General features: G+C 36.1%; 1 pseudogene; it reads left to right on the top strand.

Annotated features, from left to right (window-relative positions):
* Positions 1–2,046: 2,046 nt before the first annotated feature.
* LOC149215052 (protein CHROMATIN REMODELING 20-like) overlaps positions 2,047–22,636 on the top strand; it is a 49,240-nt pseudogene continuing 28,650 nt past the window's right edge.

The raw sequence follows: 22,636 nt of genomic DNA, 5'->3' as shown, positions 1-22,636 counted from the left end.
CTAGGGGCAACATGGGTCCATGGACACATGTTGTTCTTCCCAAAGTTGTATTCCTCAGATAGATCTTTCTAATGAGCTATTGTGCACGTCAAACGAAGATCGTATGCCAAAGTTATTACCCCAGGAAGTTGATGTACCAATTTACCCGAAACGAGGCCCACGGTTTGGCATTTCATCTCCTAGGGTTAGGTTTTTAGATGTTTAGGGTTTTCTATTATTTCTCAACAATAAATAGGCCTTAGAACCTCATTGTAACACATTTCAAAGGCATGTAGATGCCACATCTCTTCTCAGAGATAAGCTACCATCACCCTAGCTGGTTTATCTCCATTTCTGTTTGTCAGCATATTTCAGTATTTTACATTAATGAAATGAAGTATTATTTCCACTGCATCTCTGTATTCATGGTTATGTCTTTACTTTATTACATTCCTATTTAAATCTGGATCACTCATGGGGCGACACCTCCTTGGAAGCCCTCAAGCTTGCTACATACCTTGAGCTTGCTTATCTGGGAGTCAAATTTTCTCCCTATATTTGTCAACATCATAATGTAGGTAACCATAGGACTAATCACCATTCCACACGAACAGCCTAATTCTTGTTTTGATGCCATAAATACACATGATACTTTATGTCCAAAAATAGAGAAACACAAATTCCCAAATTAATACTAACAATATAAACACAACATTCCCTCTATCTGTAATATTCAGAGTTAAATTTTATTACCTTAGTTTAAGCCAAGGACGGTAGATGGAGAAAAATGGCCCGAGTTTTCATGTCCACTACGATTAGAGAAAATTCTACTAACCCATATGAAATGTCTTGAAAAATGCCATCACAAACACTTGCCTAATACATCTTCCCAAACGAATAAATATATAAATAATTGCAGCAGTAACCAGTGAAGTTACTTTCTTATGCACGATTCCTGAGCTATGTGACTTCAGATGCATCTCAAACAACATTTATTATTGTTTTGTAGAGATTTGTATCATCCAATGGCCAAGCTTTTGGATTTACATTAACTACTGCTTTCGCCTGATCACAGCAAATAAAATGAAAACCATCAATGAGATGCCATTGTTGGAGCCTCCTCTAAAAACCTAAATTCCATTTGAAGATATAGAGAACAAATCATGAGAGAGGAGAATCTTACATTCGTGTCTGAGGCATTACTTGCTTCGCATATGTGGTGAAAAAAGATACTTTTTTCTAGTTTCCTTAACATATGATGCAGAAGCAATGCTTTGAATATTTTCCTTCCCATTTAAACCCTTCACAATTAAATACCAACGCTTATGCCTACGAATAATTTCAAATATTAATCTAAACCATGATCATGTTCATATTCATATCCTCAAATCTGAATCCCTTCATACATTCATCTCAACCCTAATCTTGCTCAAATTCAAATCGTCGAATATGAAGCCGTCTTATTGGGATAGACCTATTCGCATTATTTTAAACCAATGTCAAAATTTTGGCTTCGTCGAATGAACCTCGAAAAATTGTCGAGCATCTGATGGGGGCGCAACAGGTTTCTTCTTCACAAGCGCACCAGTTGTGGGAATCGTGGGTTGACCTTGGCCACAGGCATGTATAGCATACTTCATGAAAACTAAAATAAGTCTTGTACCCCTATCCCGCATTGGAAAGTTGCAAGTTGTCCGCAAAAAGTTCCTTTTATCTTTAAGTAAGACCATTAAAATAATTTTAAATTATAACTAAAATAAATAAAATAAAAATATAACTTTTAAGACAAAATATGTCTTTTGTCTTTAAAAAACATTTTAAAACCCCACTTTGTGTAGTAGTGAGTGCCTCATTTGAGCAATATCTTGATGGTTCAAAAGATTTTTTTAGTTGGTGTGGGAAAGGAGGTTCACTAATCCGCTATGAATCTTATGTGAAAAGTGCTTTGTGGCAAGTGCATAACACAAAATTTATAGAAAGAAAAATGAAAGAAATAACTAACTCACAATGGCATTATTATTGTTGTTACCATATTCTTCTAAAAATTCACTGGAATATGACTATAATATGGCTGAAAAGATAGCAAACCACTCTCATTTGGATTTTGATAGTGAATATGCATCTTCATATGACAAGCTTCCTAATTTGGATTTTGGTAAAAGATGGAGAGGAAAGAGAATCTAGAGAATCATTGATGATGTTGAGTTTGGTGAAGAAATAAAGAAAAAGATTACAATTGAGGAGTGTCGGGACCACCTTAAGATGTTTCAAAAGAATTTAATGTTTGAATAATGATCAAAGGGATCAACCAATGAATGTGGAGAAAAAGCATGGACCAAGGAAAATGAATTACTGGGTAATGTTACTAAAGGATTTGTTGAAAATGCAATAAAAAAGTCCTAATTTAATTTTTTCCTTGAATTAAACTAGGAAATAAATTGTAATTCCACATCTCATGACAACTTGTAATAGTTAACTAAGTTAATTTGAAATGGTTGGCTCAGTTAATTCGATTTGAGGGTCTAACTTGAGTCATTTAGAGTGTCTCCTACTTTATAGGAGCCATGTTTGAGTTTATTTTGAGTTGTAATTATCTAATTCAGTCGAACTAAGTTCAATTTAGTTAAACTAGTTCCAACTGATGGAGGAATTAGTGGGAGATATAGTAGTGGGGTGTAACTTGCAGTAGTGGGGTATAACCTGCAGTGATCAACTAGTAAACTGAAGATTCACTCATAATTAACTCATGCATGTCAGATCATAGAAAGACTCAGTCGATATTAGAGTTTAGGGATAGTGTACTATCAATTGTTTAATCATCTGAATTGTACATATGGTGCATGAAATCAAAGGAAGGCCTATGAGGATTATGCAATTCATAATTGTGGAATTTCCCAACTAAACATGGGCTAATTCCCAAGGGAACTACACAAGGAAATAGGAGCTTGGCAAGAAGGAGAATTTGCTAAGTATTGGCTTGGGCTTGTCTAGGAAGCAATGAGATAGATAGAGATAGTGCAAAGGTTACTCAAGCTTGAGAAAAGCATTGTAATCTTCTCATATTTTCTGTTAACACAATATATAGATAGAAGGGGTTTTAAGTTGCGGCTTTCCCGATAAAATTATTTTGTTATGTGTGATTGAATTATTTCTCTTGTGTGCTTCGTGATTTCATTGATCATTTATCATTTTCGTTGATGAGTAGAGTATATTCAAGTCAATTGTTTTAGCATATTACAATCAACAGTTTGAATCTACAAGGAATTTCTATATGGTATCAGAGTTGAAATCACTATAAAAGAGGAGAATATGAGTTTGTATTTTGTAGGAGAAATCGAATTTGCAGTATCATACTTCAGAGCCAACAGGATGTCGTTCTACGAATTGAGACTTGAATATGCCCTTGAGGGTAGTTTGAACTATATTTCTTGGAAGGATAAGATGGGGGCAGTGTTGGAAGACAAGGGGCTTAAGGAATTCATAGACAAATATATTCCTAAGATAGTTGATGCTCAAGATCTGGCAGAGTAGAGAAAATGTGTGGAAAAGGCAAGAAGGATTATCCTAGAAGGAGCTCGAGATCATATTGTATAAAACCTCCATGGTAAGGAAACTCCATTTGCAATGTGGAAGTCCTTGAAAAACCTGTTTCAAAATATAAGTGACCATAGGAAGTTGGGTTTGAAGGATAAACTCAGAAAGATCAAGATGGAGAAGGGTGACCAAGTTCACCCAATTTTGTGATGAGCTTGGAAGTGTTGGTGTTACGGTTGTTGTATATGATCTGGTGAGCCTGACACTTCTACGCCTTCCCAAGAGATTTCACAGCTACCAAGACTCAATTAATGGGAGGGAGAAGCTACCAGAGTGGGAGCAATTGTGGTCTGACTTGGTACAGAAAGAGATTTGGCAGAACATCAGAGATGGATCCTCATCCTAGCATCATGATGAGGAGAATTGTGCATTAGCTAGAAATGAAAAGAAAGGGAAGGGGAAGTCATCCCATTCCAAATAAGATTCCAATCAGGGTCGAAATAATAAGGACATGTCGAATATTAAATGTTTTCACTGCCAAAAACTAGGACACTCTGCCACAAAGTGTTCACATAAGAAGGTCAGTAAGAAGCCATCAGGAGGAGTGGTAGGTGAAGCTCTTGCTTCACAATTCGATCTAGATTTCACCCTCATCGCTTGCATGGTGACATCAATGATGGGTAGTGTGTAGTACCTGGATAGTGGAGCCTCATTTTATATGACCAACAACAAAGATTTCTTCAGTGAATTGGAGGAGAAGGACCTCCAAATGCACATCGAGATGGGAAATGATGGGAGGTATATCACAACCAGAATCAGTATTGTTACCTTTCATAGGGAATCTAGTTCTCCTCTCACATTAAAAGATGTCATGTATGTTATGGGTTTGAAGAATAATTTGGTTTTAGTTTCCATGTTATAGGATCTTGCTTACGATGTGATATTTAGAAAGGGAAAGGATTTCCTTCATCACATAGCCTCAGGATAGGTGAAGCGGATCGGGGTTCGGGTGAATAACCTCTATAAATTAGATGTAAAATATTGTGTTTCTTTGAGCACAAAAGTAGAGAAGGTGCAGATCCAAGACATCGTTGAGTTGTGGCATAGAAGATTGGGTCACTTGCACCACGGAGCTTTGAAGATCATGCAGAAAAATTCTACAAGACTTCACGAGGGTACACTATAGAAGAGAGACACATGCAAAGGGTCTATATTGGGTAACTACACCAAATCTTACTTTCATGATAAAAAAAGTCGAGCACAAGAAAACCTTGATAGAATTCACTCAAATGTGTGTGGACAGTTCTTGAAAGCATCCACGTCCAAGAACAAGTATTATGTAATATTTGTTGATTATTTTTCTCGTAAGTGTTGTATTTTCTTCATACAAAAGAAAGATCAGTTGTTTGCTAAATTTTGTGAATTTAAATCACTTATCAAGAAAGATACTTGCAGGAAAGTTAAAGCTCTCATAATCTATAACATTGGAAAATATGTGTCAAATTAATTCAATAACTTATGTGCATTCGAAGGAATCTGACGGGAGTTAGTAGCACCTCATAACCCATAAAAAATTGGGGTCGCTGAAAGGAAGAACAGGAGTATTGTTGGAGTTGCACAAGTGATGCTACATAATCAGGGCCTATCGTTGTACTTATGGGCTGAAACATGCAACATAATTGTTTATTTGTAGAACAGAAGCCCTTGTTGAATTATTGAGATGAGTACACCAGAAGAAGATTTTTTAGGTAATAAGACAGATGTGGTACACTTCAAGATATTTAGTTGATTAGTCTATTGTCATGTTACCAAGGATGCACGGAAAAAAGTAGAGCCAACAGTTGAGTTGGGAATATTTGTGGGGTACATTGATACACCTCACAATTATCGGGTGTACCTGCCATCAAACAGGATGACAGTGGTTCATAGAGACGTGAAGTTTGATGAAGACAAGGCCATGATATGTTCCCTTGAGAGGGAGATTTAGTTACATGCATATTCAGGATCTTTTAGCTCCAAAGGAGGAACCTCAGGATGATGTGGAGCAGCCACATGCAGAGGAGTAGAAAGTGGAAGCACCCACTCATGCAGAGACATCTAGAGATGTAAGGAAGTGCACCAGAGAGGCTAATAGATTCATGCATTATGCTAGAGAGAATGTGGTATAACCCACATAGGTCATGATATCTATACACTTGCTACATGGCTCCGATGAGCGAGAGTGTAGAGGTTGAGCCATCCTCATTCGAGGAAGCAGTGTAGCAACCAGTATGGTTTGATTCCATGGTTGAGGAATATGACTCCATTATCAGAAACAGTGTTTGGGAAGTGGTCCCAAGACCAAAAAACAAGTTAGTGGTGAGTTCCAGATGGATTTACAAGGTAAAGCAAGCAGCATATGGGAGTGTGGAGAAACATAAGTCCATATCTTTGGCCAGAGGATTCTCTCGGGTGGAGGGAATTGATTATGATGAGACCTTTGCTTAAGTAGAATGTGCTCTTCAATCAGATATATTCTATCATTGTCAATGCAGATGGGATGGAAGACACATCAAATGGATGTGAAGTCAATATTTCTCAATGGTATTATTGAGGAAGAGGTGTATATTGAGCATCCGAAAGGATTAAAGTGTTGGAAATAATACTGAGAGGGGGGGGTGTGAATCAGTATTATTAAGTCAATTATTTTCTTTTTCAAACCCAGATCATATACGCTACTTCAGTTAGTGAAAACCACGTATATACGCAACTACAGAGAAGGAAACCCGCATATACCATGCAAACTTATAATTAATTTATCTTACAGATGTTGATCATTAATCTGTGTATCAAAATCAAATAAACAGTAACCAGAAACAGTGAAACAGAGCAGAAGATAATCACACACAAGAACACAAGATATAAAGTGGAAACCCAATGTGGATGAAAACCACCTGCTGCAATTCGTCTCTATCTTCTTCAATTAGAAACTTCTTTTTACAATGATCTTGTACTGGTGCAGTCCTTTACCAGTACGCAGGCTGCAACCTGCAGAGAGCTACAACCCTCTCTCGTTCTCCAGCTTCTCCTGGAAGGGAGCTACAACCCCCTTAGCTCTTGTACTAGCCAAGATACTAGTACGTAGGTGTTGGCCTACAGAAGGCTACAACCTTCTCTTTCTTCCAGGGACCACGTTTCATAAATTTTTAGACTGGATCCATGAACATCAATTAATCATCAAGAATTTCTTCATCAAACAATCTCCTTTTCACTAATTAGAACTAAATCAAGTAGACACTTCTCTGACAGTTGTACCCAGAACACAGTAACAGTAACCACACACCAAATTCTGAACCCAGAACACTGCAGCAACAAACAAAAGCAACTAGAACACAACTCAACAGATGTACGCTACTTCAATACCCAGAAACCTGCGTGCATACGCTTCTGTGTTTGGACCAACCTGCGTATATGTTGTTTTTACTCACAGAACTAGCGTGTATACGCGTCTTCGCCTCACTGAACCTGCATACAGATCTGTAAAGGGTAATTCACTCTTTCAAATATTCAGACATTAATTAACCCAGATTACCAGATTTATAGATCAAGCATGCGCCACATATAACGGATCAAAATCATACAAAGATACTATTATTCAAGCCTTAAGATTATGACCCATCAATAGAACTTATCCTTCTCTTTGCGCTCAGGTTCCTCCTTCATTCAGATCCAGATCTGCACCATAACCCAATCACCAATATACTAGATCTAGCACTTTATCAAATATTCAATAATTCAGATCATGCTTTGACAAATGATCTCCTTCCTCTTTTATAGTCTTAATCCTTTCACAATACCACGGTCCAAAACCATAACAAAGCAATACCATGGACCCAATACTTGGGATCAATACTTCTGACGAGATACCATGGCCCAAAACCATAGGTTCAATTACCAAGGACTAAATACCACGGACCAAAAGTAAGTTCTCCAACATGTACGCACTTTTCCTTGCGTGAAAGTGCATGTATATGCATACGTGCCTTTCTAACGTCTAACCCGCGTATATACGCATCTTCGTCTAGGTGAACCGGCGTATATATCTTTTCTTCATTCTAAGAGCCTAAACTGAGATATGTCACTAGAGTGAGTTGCCATCAAGGACAACACCTGTGCCATAGCTCCAAACCTGTGCCATAATGCCAACATAAAGACCTTCAACAAAGATTCGCACGTGTGTAGACTGAAGCAAGCGTTGTATGGACTAAAACAAGTACCTTGTGGTTGGTACACCAGAATTGACAGCTATTTCATCGGGTTGGGCTTCACCAAAAGTGAAGTAGACGTGAACCTTTACCATATTGTGGTTAAAGGTAAATTGTTGATTATAGTATTATATGTTGATGATTTGATTCTAACAGTTAATGAGAAGTTGATAAAATCTTGAAATTAGGATCTTGCAAGAGAAATCGAGATGAAGGATCTGGGGCTCATGCATTACTTTCTTGGTATGGAAGTATGGCAAGGAGATGAGGAACTGTATGTCTCTCAAGGAAAGTATGCCAACGAGATATTGAAAAAGCTCCACATGGAGAGTAGAAAACCCATGGAGACTCCTCTAGCAGGTAATTGGAGGAAGATGGAAGATGCTACTTCAGGTGAAGTAGTGGAGGCTATTATTTATAAACCTCTTATGGGTTAACTTACGTATTTGGTGAACACATGATTGGACATGTGTTTTTTAATAAACCAGCTTAGTCAAGCCATGGTTAAGCCAACCAAACTTTATTGGAAGGCAACTAAACATGTGTTGAGATACCTCAGAGGCACCACTCAGTTTGGTATTCCGTACGAACGGACAGAGGGAGTGAAGATTCAAGGCTTCACAGATGTAGATTGGGCAAGGAGTCCATCTGACAGAAAGAACACATCAAGGGAAATATCTAGTATTGGGTCAGTAGTTGTTTCTTGGTACAGCAGGAAGCAGAGATCAATTTCACACAGTTCAGTAGAAGTAAAGTATATGGATGCTAATCAAGTAGCTTGTGAGGCTATCTAGATGAGGAAGATCCTTGTTGGTTTATTTAGTCAGCAGATGGATCCTATAGTGATTTATTGTGACAATCATAGTTGTATCAAACTCTCAGAGAATCCATTTTTTCATGATCAGTCCAAGCATATCGACATCTGGTATCACCATCAAGGAGATTATGTGCAGAGGAGAATCATGTTGTTGAAGTACATTCCTACAAAGGAGCAGGATGCAGATATTTTGACAAAGGCATTGTCAAGATGCAAATTCGATTTTCATAGAGCCAGGATCTGGGTAGTAGATAATTCATTTCTTGTTGAGAGGGAGTGTTGAAAATGAAACAATAAAATCCTAATTTAATTTTGTACTTGAATTAAATTAGGAATTAAATAGTAACTCCACATCTCATGACAACTTGTAATAGTTAACTAAGTTAATTTGACTTAGTTGGCTCAATTAATTCTAGTTGAGGGTCTAACTTGAGTCATGTAGAGAGTCTCCTACTTTATAGGATCCCTGGTTGAGTTTATTTTGAGTTGTCATTATTTAATTCGAGCTAACTGAGTTAAATTCATTTAAACTAGTCCCAACTAATGGAGGAATTAGTGGGAGATCCAGTAGTGGGGTGTAACCTGTTGTGATCAACCAATAAACTAAATATTCAATCATAATTAACTCATGCATGCCATATCAGAGAAAGATCCAGTTGAGATTGGAGTTCACAAATAGTGTACTATCAGTTGTATAATCATTTGAATTGCATAGATGGTGCATGCAATCAAAGGAAGGCCTATGAGGATTATGCAATTCATAATATTGGAATTTCCCAATTTAATATGGGTTAATTTCCATGGGAACTGTGTAAGAAATAAGAGCTTGGAAGGAAGCAGAATTAGCTAAGTATTGGCTTGAGCTTGTCTGGGATGTAGTGAGATAGATAGAGATAGTACAGAGGTTTCTTGGACTTGAGCAAAGCATTGTAATCTTGTCATATTTTATGATTAATGCAATATACAAATAGTGGGGGTTTTTAGTTGTGGCTTTCATGGGAAAATTATTGTGTTATGTGTGATTGAATTCTTCTCTTTTATGCTTCATTATTTCATCAGTCGTTTATTATTTCCGCTGATGATTAGATTAGATTCAAGTCAATTTTTTTAGCATATTACAATCTACAGTTTGAATCGACAATGAATTTCTATAGGATTTATTTTTAATGTTGTCAAAGAAAAAATGAGGTAGAAGTCAAAATATCTCCATCTATCTTGTGTATCTTGAAACCTCACCAGATTGTTGGCATGCATTTCATGTGGGAAAAATGTATTCAATTGGTAAGCAAGATCATGTTTGGAAACAAGGTTCTTGGTTTCATTTTGGCCCACGGTATGGGACTTAGGAAGACGTTGTAGCTTATGAATTTTATATACAATATTACGTAGTTCGTGGATCTAGGTTTGAAGACTTCCCTTATTGTAATGCCAGTGAATGTTCTACATTACTGGAGATGAGTTTTCCAAATGGAAACCTTTTTATTTATACCCTTTACCAATTTTCTTGCTTGAGGATGCTTTCAGGGAGAACACAAAGAAACAAAGGTTATTAACCAAATGGAGGAAAAAAGTTGGAATTATACTGATAGTCTATGCAGCATTTCAAAACTTATCTTTAGGAAAATATGTGAAAGAAAGGATATCGCATATGATATTTGCGATGCTTTACAAATTCGTTTTGATTTATTCATTTTTTATGAGGCACACATTACAAAAAACACAAAAGTTGATATAAAACAAGTATTAAAACAAGTGAAGACCCAACACAAAATTGCGTTGACAAGTTCTCCTTTACAAAATAATTTGATGGAATATTATTATATGGTAGACTTAGTAAAAGAAGGATTCTTTGGAAAACAACCATAGTTCAGAAACGTTTCCAAAACCCCATAGAAAATGGTCAGCATGCTAATTCAATTGCAGATGATGTGAAAATAATGAATCAAAGATCACGTGTCATATATGAACATTTAAAAGGTTTTTTACAATGTATGGGCTTGAATGTGATGAAGGATGAACTTCCTCCAAAATGTTTATATGTGATATCTACAAAATTTTCTCCATTACAGCGGAAGTTATACATCAGATTCCTAGAAGTACATGGGTTTATGAAGAATGAAAAGAATGTGTGTAAAAGGGGCACATAGGAAATTCTTCTTCAACACATATCATTATTTAGCCAAGATTTGGAATCATTTAAAGTTATTGCAAATAGCCAAATAGGGCATAGACTCTCAACACGATGATGTCACAGTTGAGAATTTCATTTTGTATGTAGCTTCAGCAATGATGATATGGATCATGACTTCATGAATGGAGATAAGATGAAAGGTAGAGTGGATTGGACAAGAAAAAATAAAGAAAATGATTTGGAAGAGGTTCCCATGCAAGCTGATAAGTGGTGGGAGGACATTATTCTAGATAAAGCTTATGAAAAAATTGATTATAGTGGTAAGATGGTATTGTTGCTATATCTCATGTACCTAAGATTTGAGCATGATTATAAGGCATTTGTTTTTAGCCAAATATTGATTACAGTAGATCTCATTGAGTCATTCCTCATAAAATTACCCCTGCATGGAAAGTAATATTAATACTGGAGGCAAGGTAAAGAATGGTATGTTAGAGAAACTAATTCCAACCACCTTCTAGTTGTCATAAAAGGCAATCCAGGTGTCATACTCAGTTTGAATTTAGTCTAGTTCGGTTGAGTTACACTTGAGTTCTAGTTTATTCATTAATTATTGTTGTCTCATGTTTGTTTCCTATGTTATAGTAATCAAATTCAAGCTTAGTCTTTTTATTATTTTGGTCATTTTGTAAAGTCTAGTTATGATCTCTTAAAGATCAATTTATTAGTACTTTGAGTGAAGATTATAACGGATTTGGGTTTTTCATAATTTAGTAGAATCAAGTGGTGTATTTTTAAGTTAATTACAAAATAAAATAATCAAATCATCATCATTACAAGTTGTTGTTGTGCTTTCACTTTGCGCTGCACTTCTGCAAATCAAAGGTTTTCCTGCTACCACGACCATCCCCAGGTTCCAAATTTCTCTTTTCTAGTATAATTCATGTCATCTACTGGTAGATTAATATTTAGCAATTGAGGAGAGCACCTCTTAAATCTTGCAACCCTCATAACCTTTAACTTGTTGCACTAGTTGTCGAACACTTAAATTGCATCGAAAAACCATAGAATTCATCTTTTGTTGTGAGTCCTGACAACTGCAGATAGAAAGAAGCTCAAATGAGGATACATAGTTAGGCTTGAGCCTCAAGATCTAGCCTTGATAAACTCAGATCTAGTAATTAGGGTTTATTTTGAACAGATTGGTGGCATCAAGTTTTGTGAGAAGATACAAGGTTATAATGTTCAGTTGACCAAAGAGTTTGCTTTGAATATCACCAGGGTAGATGTTAAGATTGGAGAGTTGAGTTTTCCAGTTTTGATGTCACCATTTCAGTTGCTACAGATGTTCCTCTACAAGGTGAACATTGGTTCAAGTGCTTTCCTCTAGACATAGCCAACTACAAGGATTTCCTAGATCCAAAATACAAAAACAAGGAATATGAAGCTATTGTGCCAAGATAATATATGTTATAACCCTATATGTGAAGCTCTTCTTAGCTTCCATGAATATATGTTAGAAAAATTAGAATATATGTTATAATTCCTATAGAATTTATAAGTATCATTTTAGGATATTGATGCATTTCACAGGAAAAATCCTTCGAATCTGCCTTTCTATTTATTCAGAAGAATTAGTAAAATGGAAGATAGAGTTCAAGGTAAGAAAAGTCAAGTAGATCCCGATCTCTTTTATTTCTCTCTGACTAAATTATTAGTGGTGAAAGAACTGAAAAATAAAAATCATATATGGTACTCATTCATAGATTCATCCAAGTTGAGAGTTGAGTTTCCAACTAGCCCCTAGAGTAAAAAGGATACACCTTAGTCTGTGGCAAGGGATGTGTAATCACCAGTTGATAACTCAGTAAAAAGGCCATCAACTTCAGTTGACCCATCAAACAAGAAAAAGGGTAAGAAGCTTCATTTATCTCCTAAGGTAGTGGAAGTTCCCAAGAAGCCACTGACAAGACTTGTTATGAAAAAAATTCTAATGGAGAAAACACTTGAACAGTCAATTGAATTTATAGATATCATATCATAGGATGTTGTTTCAGATGACAAGGATAAGGAGATTGTAGAACTATGGGAACAACTGAAAAATGATCATTTAGTCATTTCCCAACTACAACATGACAATAGGGAGTTGAATAAGATTGTTTTGGATAAGACACAAAAGGTTGATGAAGTAGAGCTAGTGATGAAAACAACACCATCTTCCACTAAGTCAAAAGGTAAATATAAGGCAACAACGGAGAACATTAAAAATCTAGATACCTCATTAGCAAGAATTCTTGTGACCAGGTCTTCAGCAAGGAAGTTGTAGCTACAGAAGGAAGAGTCAATCCAAGAAAAGAAGAAGGTTGAGGTGGATGAAGGGAAGCATACATTAACATAGGATGAGGAAGCAGTTGAAGAAATCTCAAAATGAGATTACTAGGCTTAAGAAACAAGATGAAAGGGAGAGACAAAAGATACATGATCATTTTAACATGTGTGAGCCAGCATTGTTAAATATTATGTCTATGCTAAAAATAAATTTTCCCTACACAGATAGTTCAAGAACATCTGCAGACAAAATATCACCTTGAAGAAAGACCTAAGGGTTTCTAAACAACAGTTGCAGGAGGCATTGTAGGAAATGCAAGAAAAAGGAATAGGAAATTTTGATCTATTGGCTGAACTAGCGAAATTCTGAATCTTGACAAGTAATCAAAGCAATTTTTGTTTTTTGTAATTTTTCCCAAGTACACAGGTTGAATGAAGATGGATAAGGAAATTGAGATGGTTTGCAAAGGAAGTAGTCTACACAGTAATGTTGCACTACTATCAGCAGCATTAGAGTTTAATAGAAATTTGAGGCTTTAGCATTTTTTTGTGTGTGGGAACTTAAAAAAGGCTTACAATATTGTCAACACCATCAAATGATTATTTTCCATGCTCAGAGACCTGAGCACTAGTCATAATTTTGAAGGTAAATTTTTTATGCACTTTTATTGTAGGGATGTTTTTGAAGGATGGAGGGTTTGCAGTATAACAAGAGGATTTTCAAAGGGTAGTTGATGATGTTCAGGTAATTTTTCAGATGCATGATTCATTCAGAGTCTCATAAAATGATCAGAAGTAGACAAACCATCAACTCGTTGCACTTTTGTTGTTGTGTTTCTGCTGAAGAAGAGAGTTCCACACAGCCAACGATTTGAATTTGCATTTCGAGTCTAAACTTCACCAAACCAATTTTTGTGGTCATGACAAACGTATTGAAGTACATTGGAGATTCGAGCTCCATCTTTGTGTAGGCATTTAATGTAATTTTTAAGAATTCTTTTGGTCAAAACAACTTCCTTGTTTCTAGAAATTAGTTCTATTTTCGTTGCTATAGGGAGAAACTGAAATATTTTTGGGGAATTTGGTTCCTAAAGGAAGGAACTAATTGTATTTGATGTGTATAGGAATTCTTTTTTATTAAGAAATGGTTGTTAAATTAAGGCTTCTGTGATCCATATCAATTTAATGAGAAATTTTTCAGCGTAAATCACATGAAATTTCATTTGTTGATGCGTTTCGAACCAACAAGTGTGGTTCATCGTTAGGACAAGTTGAAGAATCAGATCCAGCTTTGCATATTAAATAGTAAGAGCAGAACACCCAACGACTATATTTCTTAACGGCTATTTTGACCAACGGCTAAATTTGACCGGGAAACGGTTAGTTTAAGGGCACAACCTTTATTTTAATAAATAAGTCAATTCCAAAGAATATTAAATTGAAAGTTAGTCATATATTTATTAAAATAAAGGTTAAAGGGACTTTAAATTAATAGTTCGTTTAAAAATTATTAAATATATAAATAATTAGTTAAAGTTAAAGGGTTATTTTATGAACTTCGAAATAAATATTAAAATCAATTAAATATAAAATAAAATCAATTTAAATTATAAAAATTAATAAATAAGTCTATTAAATTGATAGTTAGTTATATACTTACTAAAATAGTATTATAAAATAAATTAATTTAAATTAATAGTTAGTTTAAAAAATTATTAAATATATAAATAATTAGTTATATTTTTATTAAAAAGTTAAAGGGTTATTTTATGAACTTATAATTCGAAATATATATATATTAAAACAAATTAATTATAAAATAAATTCAATTTAAATTATAGAAATTAAAGGGTTAGAAAGAATATTATTATTACTATTATTATTATTATTATTAGCATGTTATCCTAGATCATTCAATCAATTTTATTAATAAAGTCGAGAACCTATACCTAAGTAAATAAAATACCTGAAGAGCGACTAAGAGGCGAGGGCAGGGACCCAACCGCTAAAGAATAACCATAACTAATATAATAAAACAAAACAACTCATCAAAGACAAACGGCCAAAGAGAGAAGGATACTGGAAAACAAGGGGAAGATTAGACCAAGAACCAGCTAAAAAGGAGGGAGGGGAGGAAGGGAAGAAAACGACTAGGAAGAGAGGGCTGGGATCCAGCAACTACTAATCTTCCATCTGTCCTCTCTATTGAGATTGTTCGGTCTTTTTTCAATCTCAAGGGCTTCTCTAAATTTGCGGTGATGGAACTGCGAAAATTTAGCAATAACACTCGCCTCCTCTATACAAACATGATGTTTGGTACTCTCCGCATGCTCAGCTAAAGCGGAAGACTTGGTTCTCCTGTGCTTGAGGTCCGTTGCATGCTCACTAATCCTTTGATTAATGGAGCGACCAGTCTCACCAATATATGGGGTCCCACAGGAACAAGGAATGATATAAACCCCTTTCATATCCTTAGGTTCGATAGGGTCCTTCACAGATTTGAGGGACCTACGAATGGTGTTGAGGGGTCTAAATGTCGAGGGGACATTATGGTTCCTAAGAATCCTTGCAATCTTATCAGTAGTCCCCTGCACATACAGAAGATGACCCCAGAGACCCGCTCTTTCGGTTCTCTTTTATTTAACGAATTTTTGGCAGCTTTGAGGAAAGCTTTCTGACCCAGGTGCTTACTATAACCATTCTCAACAAAGACATTCAGGAGGTGGGATTTTTCTTTCTCAAATCTCTTTTCATCAAAGATCCTCAAGGCACGAGTAGCAAGGGTGTTGAGAACACCCAACTTCTGAGCTGATAAATGGTGGGAATTGGCATGAAGATATTGCTTCGTATGTGTTTTCTTTCGAAACACTTGGTGGGAGAGGGAGCCATCACTATTCTTCGAAATAAGAATATCAAGGAATGGGATGCAACCATCAACTTCTTGTTCCTTGGTGAACTTAATGGCTGAGGATTGACTGTTGAGATGATCAAAGAAGAGATCTAACTCCTCTTGGCCATGAGACTAGATAACATTAGTGTCATCTACATACCTTTTCCAAAGCTTCGGCAGGAGGTGGGCCGAGTTTAGAGCCTTGGATTCAAAATCTTCCATAAAAAGATTCGCTACAACAGGAGATTGGGGGGAGCCCATGGCAACACCACAGGTTTGCTCAAATAACTCCCCTTCAAAACTGAAGAAGGTAGAAGTGAGGCAGATCTCGACTAATCGAGCAGTATCAGGATCTGTTAGGTGGTTGATCACCTCCATGGCCTCATTTATAGGGATGCAGGTGTACAGGGAAACTACATCAAAACTAACAAGAATGTCCTCGGGGTCCAGCTTAATGCCCTTGAGCTCATTAATAAAGGAAGCAGAGTCTTTGACGAAGGACTTTGTTCGACCAACTAAGGGCTTAAGCTTTAAGGCAAGGAATTTAGCAAGAAGGTAGGTAGGACCACCAATGGTGTTGACAATGGGCCTAAGGGGAGCTCCTTCTTTGTGAATCTTGGGGAGCCCATAGATCCTAGGAGTGATGGGATTGCTCTCAATGAGCTTATGGTGCAAGGAACACACAGATTTACAGGATTTAATGGCAAGGGCCACATTCCTAGAAATATTCTTTAAAGGGTTTTTGGGAAGCTTCTTGTAGCTTCCACTATTATGAAGATGATCCAACATCTTACAGCGGTAATCAACCTTGTTGAGAATGATAGCAGCCCCACCTTTGTCGGCTTTCAGAACAACGATATCATTGTTCTGGTTTAGGGATCTAAGGGCTACAAATTCTTCCCTGCTAAGGTTGCTCTTAGGGGACTTTGCCTTCCTCAGGATTACAGCACAATCTTGCCTGATAGTGTTTTTAATATTATCAGGTAAACCTCTAATCCCGAATTCTATGTCACAAATAATGTCATCCACCACGATCTTCTTAGGGGTTAAGGAAAAATTTAACCCTTTACTTAAAACATTAAAAACTGAAGGGGGAAAGGAAAAACTAGATAAATTGACCACCTTATTATTAATGTGAGATGGAGGGGAAAGATGATTATTATTATTACTTTTATTGTTGTTGTTGTTGTTGATGATATTATTATTATTATTATTATTATTATTATTATTATTAATTTTATTATTAATATTATTATTATTATTATTACCGTTATTATTATTATTATTATTATTATTTCTACGTTGTTATTATTATTATTATTATTATTATTATTATTATTACCGTTATTATTCTTATTGTTATTATTATTAATATTATTACCTTTATTATTATTATTATTATTATTATTATTATTATTATTATTATCATCGTTGATGTTATTAATATTATAATTAATAATATTATTATTATTATTATTCACGTTGTTGTTATTAATTTTATTATTAATATTAATATTATTATTATCGTTATTATCATTATTGTTATTATTATTAATATTATTACCTTTATTATTGTTAATTTTATTATTATTACCGTTGTTACTAATATTATAATTAATAATACTATTATTATTATTATTATTCACGTTGTTGTTGTTGTTGTTGTTGTTGTTGTTGTTATTATTATTATCGTCATTCCTATTATAATTATTATAAACATAATTCAAATTATGAAAAACCTGGATGTTTGAGCTCTCCCATAGGCCAGTTGTATCAATGAACGGAGTGAAGCCATACTTCGGCAGTTCAGTCACCAACAGGACAGGAGACGATAAATAAACAGGATTAGAAATGCACGGGGGAGAACAAAGCGAAAGACAACCTGGAGAGGATCTCGATAAACCAACTCCGCATCCTGAGGAAGAGCTGCATAACGTGTTGTCCTTTAGTTTATTTATCGGAGCCTGCAGACCTTCATCAAGATTGTCTTCACGTAGCCCGCAGAGGGAAGAACAATACAATGGACAGCCAGTAGTGGATACCAACGAATCACATCCATGTTCTGAAGAAGAGATGCATACTGCGTCGTTCTCCAATTTATCTTCTAGAACCCTCAGACACGAATTAAGATTGTCTTCACGCAGCGGATCATCTGAGATAAGAGATGAATGAGCTCTGAGGATGGGTTCGAAGGAGACCAGATCACTCGTTAGGCATCGATTAGACTATAGATAATTCTCCCCCACGCCAGAGTGAAGGATATCTGAAGACCAGAGCGGATTGCGGGGACAGGAGGAACTGGCCTCAACATTAGCGCTTGCATTATCATTAACTTCGGAGCGATGGAACAAATCGAAAACCCACAAGAAACCCAGTCCTTGAGTGCAGATTTCTGTCCATCCAAGACACGGTTGTGGGAAATAATTCCCGAAGATTTCAGCGCCAATTTTTGAAACTTAGAGACCTGCTTATGCTTCTGAATCTCTTCTAACCGCAGAGATTTTAAGGTCGAACAGGCATCTATCCTGGCCCAAAGAGAGGCGGAAATGAAGTTTGCAAGAACTAGATGCAAACCCATAAGGTAAAGAGAGAGTTGATTCAGGGACCTTCTGACCTTGTTGATTTCAGCCCTTAATAAAGCTAAACTAGCCTTAAGGAAAACCTGATGGTTCTGGGGAGAGTGAAGGCGATGACTAATCTGAGCGAAGACCGGGATAACGAAGGATTCCTTGCATCTTTTAAGAAACGCCAAATCTGACTATCAATTTAATAGACTTATTTATTAATTTTTATAATTTAAATTGATTTTATTTTATATTTAATTTATTTTAATATTTATTTCGAATTATAAGTTCATAAAATAACCCTTTAACTTTAACTAATTAATTATATATTTAATAATTTTTAAACGAACTATTAATTTAAAGTCCCTTTAACCTTTAATTTAATAATTATATGACTAACTTTCAATTTAATATTCTTTGGAATTGACTTATTTATTAAAATAAAGGTTGTTCCCTTAAACTAACTGTTTCCCAGTCAAATTTAGCCGTTGGTCAAAATAGACGTTAAGAAATATAGTTGTTGGGTGTTCTTCTCTTACTATTTATTATGCAAAGCTGGATCTGATTCTTCAACTTGTCCTGATGATGAACTATACTTGTTGGTTCGAAACACGTTGACAAATGAAATTTCATGTGATTTACGCCGAAAAAATTCTCATTAAAAAGAAATGGTTGGTCAGGGTTAGAGAAAGAAACCTTTGTGCATTGTATATCTTTAGAAATTTTTCAGTGAATGATGAAGGCTTAAGTCGACTTTTACAAAGATTCATGTGTCAATTGCTTATGGTGATGTTTTCTCTTGTATATGTGAATTTATCTTTTGTTACAATCAAGCTTTAAATGTTATGTATTCATGTTTAGTTAAGCCAGGATTTATTTCAGAATTCAATGTTAAGTGCTATGTTATAGCTTACTAAACATTTAATGTTTTTCTTCCATTGTGACATCTATAATTCATACTTAGTTAGTTTCTTTAGATGTACATTACTCCTCTGCTAACCACCTCTACAACGAATTTGATAAAAAAAATACCATAAGGATTGCCTATCTTTCCCCTATATAAGGTTTCCTAATTTTCCCCATCATATCACTGAAAATCATCAGCTCCATATGACCATATGCCCAATGGATTTTATCTCTTTCTTGCCTTTAACATGGTATCATAGCTCATTCCACATAAGACTCTTTTAGATAAGCCAAGAAAAGAGTGTGAGCCTACATAAGACTCTTTAAGAGAGTAACAGAGAACACATGAGTAAACTAGAAATGCCCAATAAAGAAAAAGAAAAGTAGCCTAGGGATTTGTAGTGAGATCGCAGTCCATTCATGCAAGAAGAGAGTGTGAGAAGCCTTCATTGTTTTACAAAGTCACCATTCCTACTGCAATAAAGACTATTGTTGCAAAGTCGTTGAAGGGAAAGGAGTATTCAGAATCCTACATTGACTTCTGCTAAGCAGTATTGTTATAATTCCCAACGAAAGCTTATCAAGTCACATTATCGAGTAGCTATAAGAAAAAATCACACTAATGCAGCGACACAACGCCCATGGAGCAACATAACAATGTCCACAAGTATGTTAGTTGTAAGTTCTCCTTGTTAAGGAACAAAAATACATAAGTCTTCAAAGTTAAAAGTTGGCATGGAATCTGAACCGTGAGTCCACATTCTTCCCCTCTAAAATCTCAAGCGAAGAGAGCTCGTCAGAGATCAATCAAATGTTGGGAAGGTCACAAAGGTAAATCGTAGCCATCTTTCCTTATGAGATATCATGAAAGGTCAAAATTTTATGAAATGTATTTATGAAATGCGCATTTGTTCTTATGAAATGAGCTTATGAGAAAAGTCAACTTCATGTTATACATGTGCATAACATTTTATAAGTTGAAATTCCATTTTAATGGCATGTGTTTTTGAAAAAAAGGGGAAAGTAAATTTTAAGTAGCATACTTGAATGGATCAATTATGTTCATAATATCCATGAGTATCTTCTTTATTTAAGTAAAAAATTTCAATCATCTTGTTGATTCTTGTTGACCCTCCTTTGTCTGTTATGCTCTTGACCTACGAGAAGATCCCAGAATACCAAATATGCAAGGAAATGCAACCCAGAACGCAAAACAAAATGAGAAATAATAGCATGTATTTTATTATTCAGAGATGAAAGCAATGTTCACTTGCCTCTTCGAGGGGGAAACCTCCAATAGAGCAGGGCTCGATTACAGAATAAGACATGACGCTTCTCATTGGGGAGTCTCTATCCTTTATATAGGATTCATACATGCAATACCATGGGTCAGTACCACAGTTCTATTAATACCATCTATCTAATACGATGGCCCATTTGCAACTATCTGTGGTTCCTTTCTTTAAATGCAAGTCAACCACTTACAATTATTAATATGGGCTTTATTGAATTTTTAACTAACTATAACTATGACTCGACCCTATTATATAAATAAGTGGGTTAGGTTTGGACCCTAACATGCCCTCCCCCATAAAAATAGCCTTGTCCTCAAGGTTGAAGCTGCAAAAACTACTGAAGAATAGTGGTTGGTTCCCAAGTTGCATCTTTTGGAGAGGTATCTTTCCACTTGACTAGGACTTCCTTGATCGTGTGGTTGCGCAGGTACCATTCTTGCGTGTCAAGAACCTATTCAGGTCGGAGCCAAATTGAACCTTCTTCATCCAATTCTGACAAACTGGTTTGAATTCTGCAATTTTTCCCTACCACTTTCTTGAGGCATGAGACATGGAAGACGGGATGGATTTTTGCAGTGGGTGGCAAGGCTAACTTGTAGGCTCCTTCTCCAATGCTCTGAAGTAGGCCCCTTGTCTTTGAGTGATGTTTTCTTGTATGGTTGCAGCCTCAAGAATACATGATCACCTTCTTGAAATGTGTGCTCTAAACGATGTTGGTCTACATGTTGCTTCATGCGATTCTGAGCTTGATGGAGATTATCTTTGAGGTGGGCGACCATGGTTGCAAAGTTGTGTAGGAGTTGATCCACTGCTTGTACCTTAGAGCATCCAGGGATATAAGAAGTAGGTGAAGGGGGGAGTTGACCATAAACTGTTTCATATGGAGTCATCTTGGTGGTGGCATGATAGTTAGTATTATACCACCATTCAGCTAGAGGTAACCACTGTACCCATAGATGTTGCTTTTCTAAAGTGAAACACCTAAGGTAGGTATCCAAACATTTGTTGACTGCTTCAGTTTGTCCATCAGTTAGGGAATGATAGGAAGTACTGAGTTGGAGTTGGGTGCCTTGTAGCTTGAAAAGTTCCTGCCAAAAGTTACTGGTGAAGATCGGGTCACGGTCAAACACAATGGAAGTGGGCATGCCATGCAATTTGAAGATTTGGTCCATGAAAGATTGAGCCACCAAAGTGGGTGTAAAAGGGTGGGGTAGGGCGCAAAAATGAGCATACTTAAAAAAAAATTCCACAACCACCACGATGACTGACTTCTTTCCTGACTTCGAAAGATCAGTAATGAAATCCATAGAAACATCTGTCCAGATTGAGGAAGGTATGGGAAATGGTTGTAAAGTGGCTAGGGACTTGATTATTTCTCCTTTGTGGTGCTGACACACATCACATTCAGCTACAAAAGTAAGAATGTCCTTTTTCATGCCTATCCAAAAGAAAGAACGACGAGTGCGAGCATAAGTCTTCTGAAAGCCTGAATGGCCTACAGTGGGAGATGAGTGCAATTCTGCCAAAATGCGCCTTTTGAGAGTGGATTTCGGTGATATCACTACTTTGTCCTTGTAGCGAAGAATCTCATTGGTATAGACATTTTTGGGCACTGCAACCCCAAGCATGAAATGTCCATAAACCAAGGGCTCCTAAGTCCCTAAAAGTGTTGTTCTAACCAAGGTCAACTGATTACAGCTTCTTCCATAAGTTCTCCATGAAAAACTGCTTAGAACTGGTCAAAATAGGATCATTTCAGTTGCTCCACAAGCTAGGTGCATTGCATCTCACCTAAGCACACTGTGTGGGTGCATTGCATTTCAAAAATCCCTTCTATGGGTGCGATGGGCGAGAAATGACAAATGGCAGTGTCATTCCGCGAGGTGGAGAGGCAATGGAAGCTTCCGGAAACTTCTCCTTTGACACTTGCCTCTCTGAATTCGACCAA

The sequence above is a fragment of the Pinus tabuliformis genome, chromosome 1_1 (genome assembly GCF_031772625.1).
Source record: "Pinus tabuliformis cultivar Carrire ecotype Pingquan chromosome 1_1, CPIR1, whole genome shotgun sequence".
Taxonomy (NCBI): Eukaryota; Viridiplantae; Streptophyta; class Pinopsida; order Pinales; family Pinaceae; genus Pinus; species Pinus tabuliformis.
Note: the sequence above shows the minus strand (reverse complement) of the source record. Positions and strands in the feature narration are given on the sequence as shown.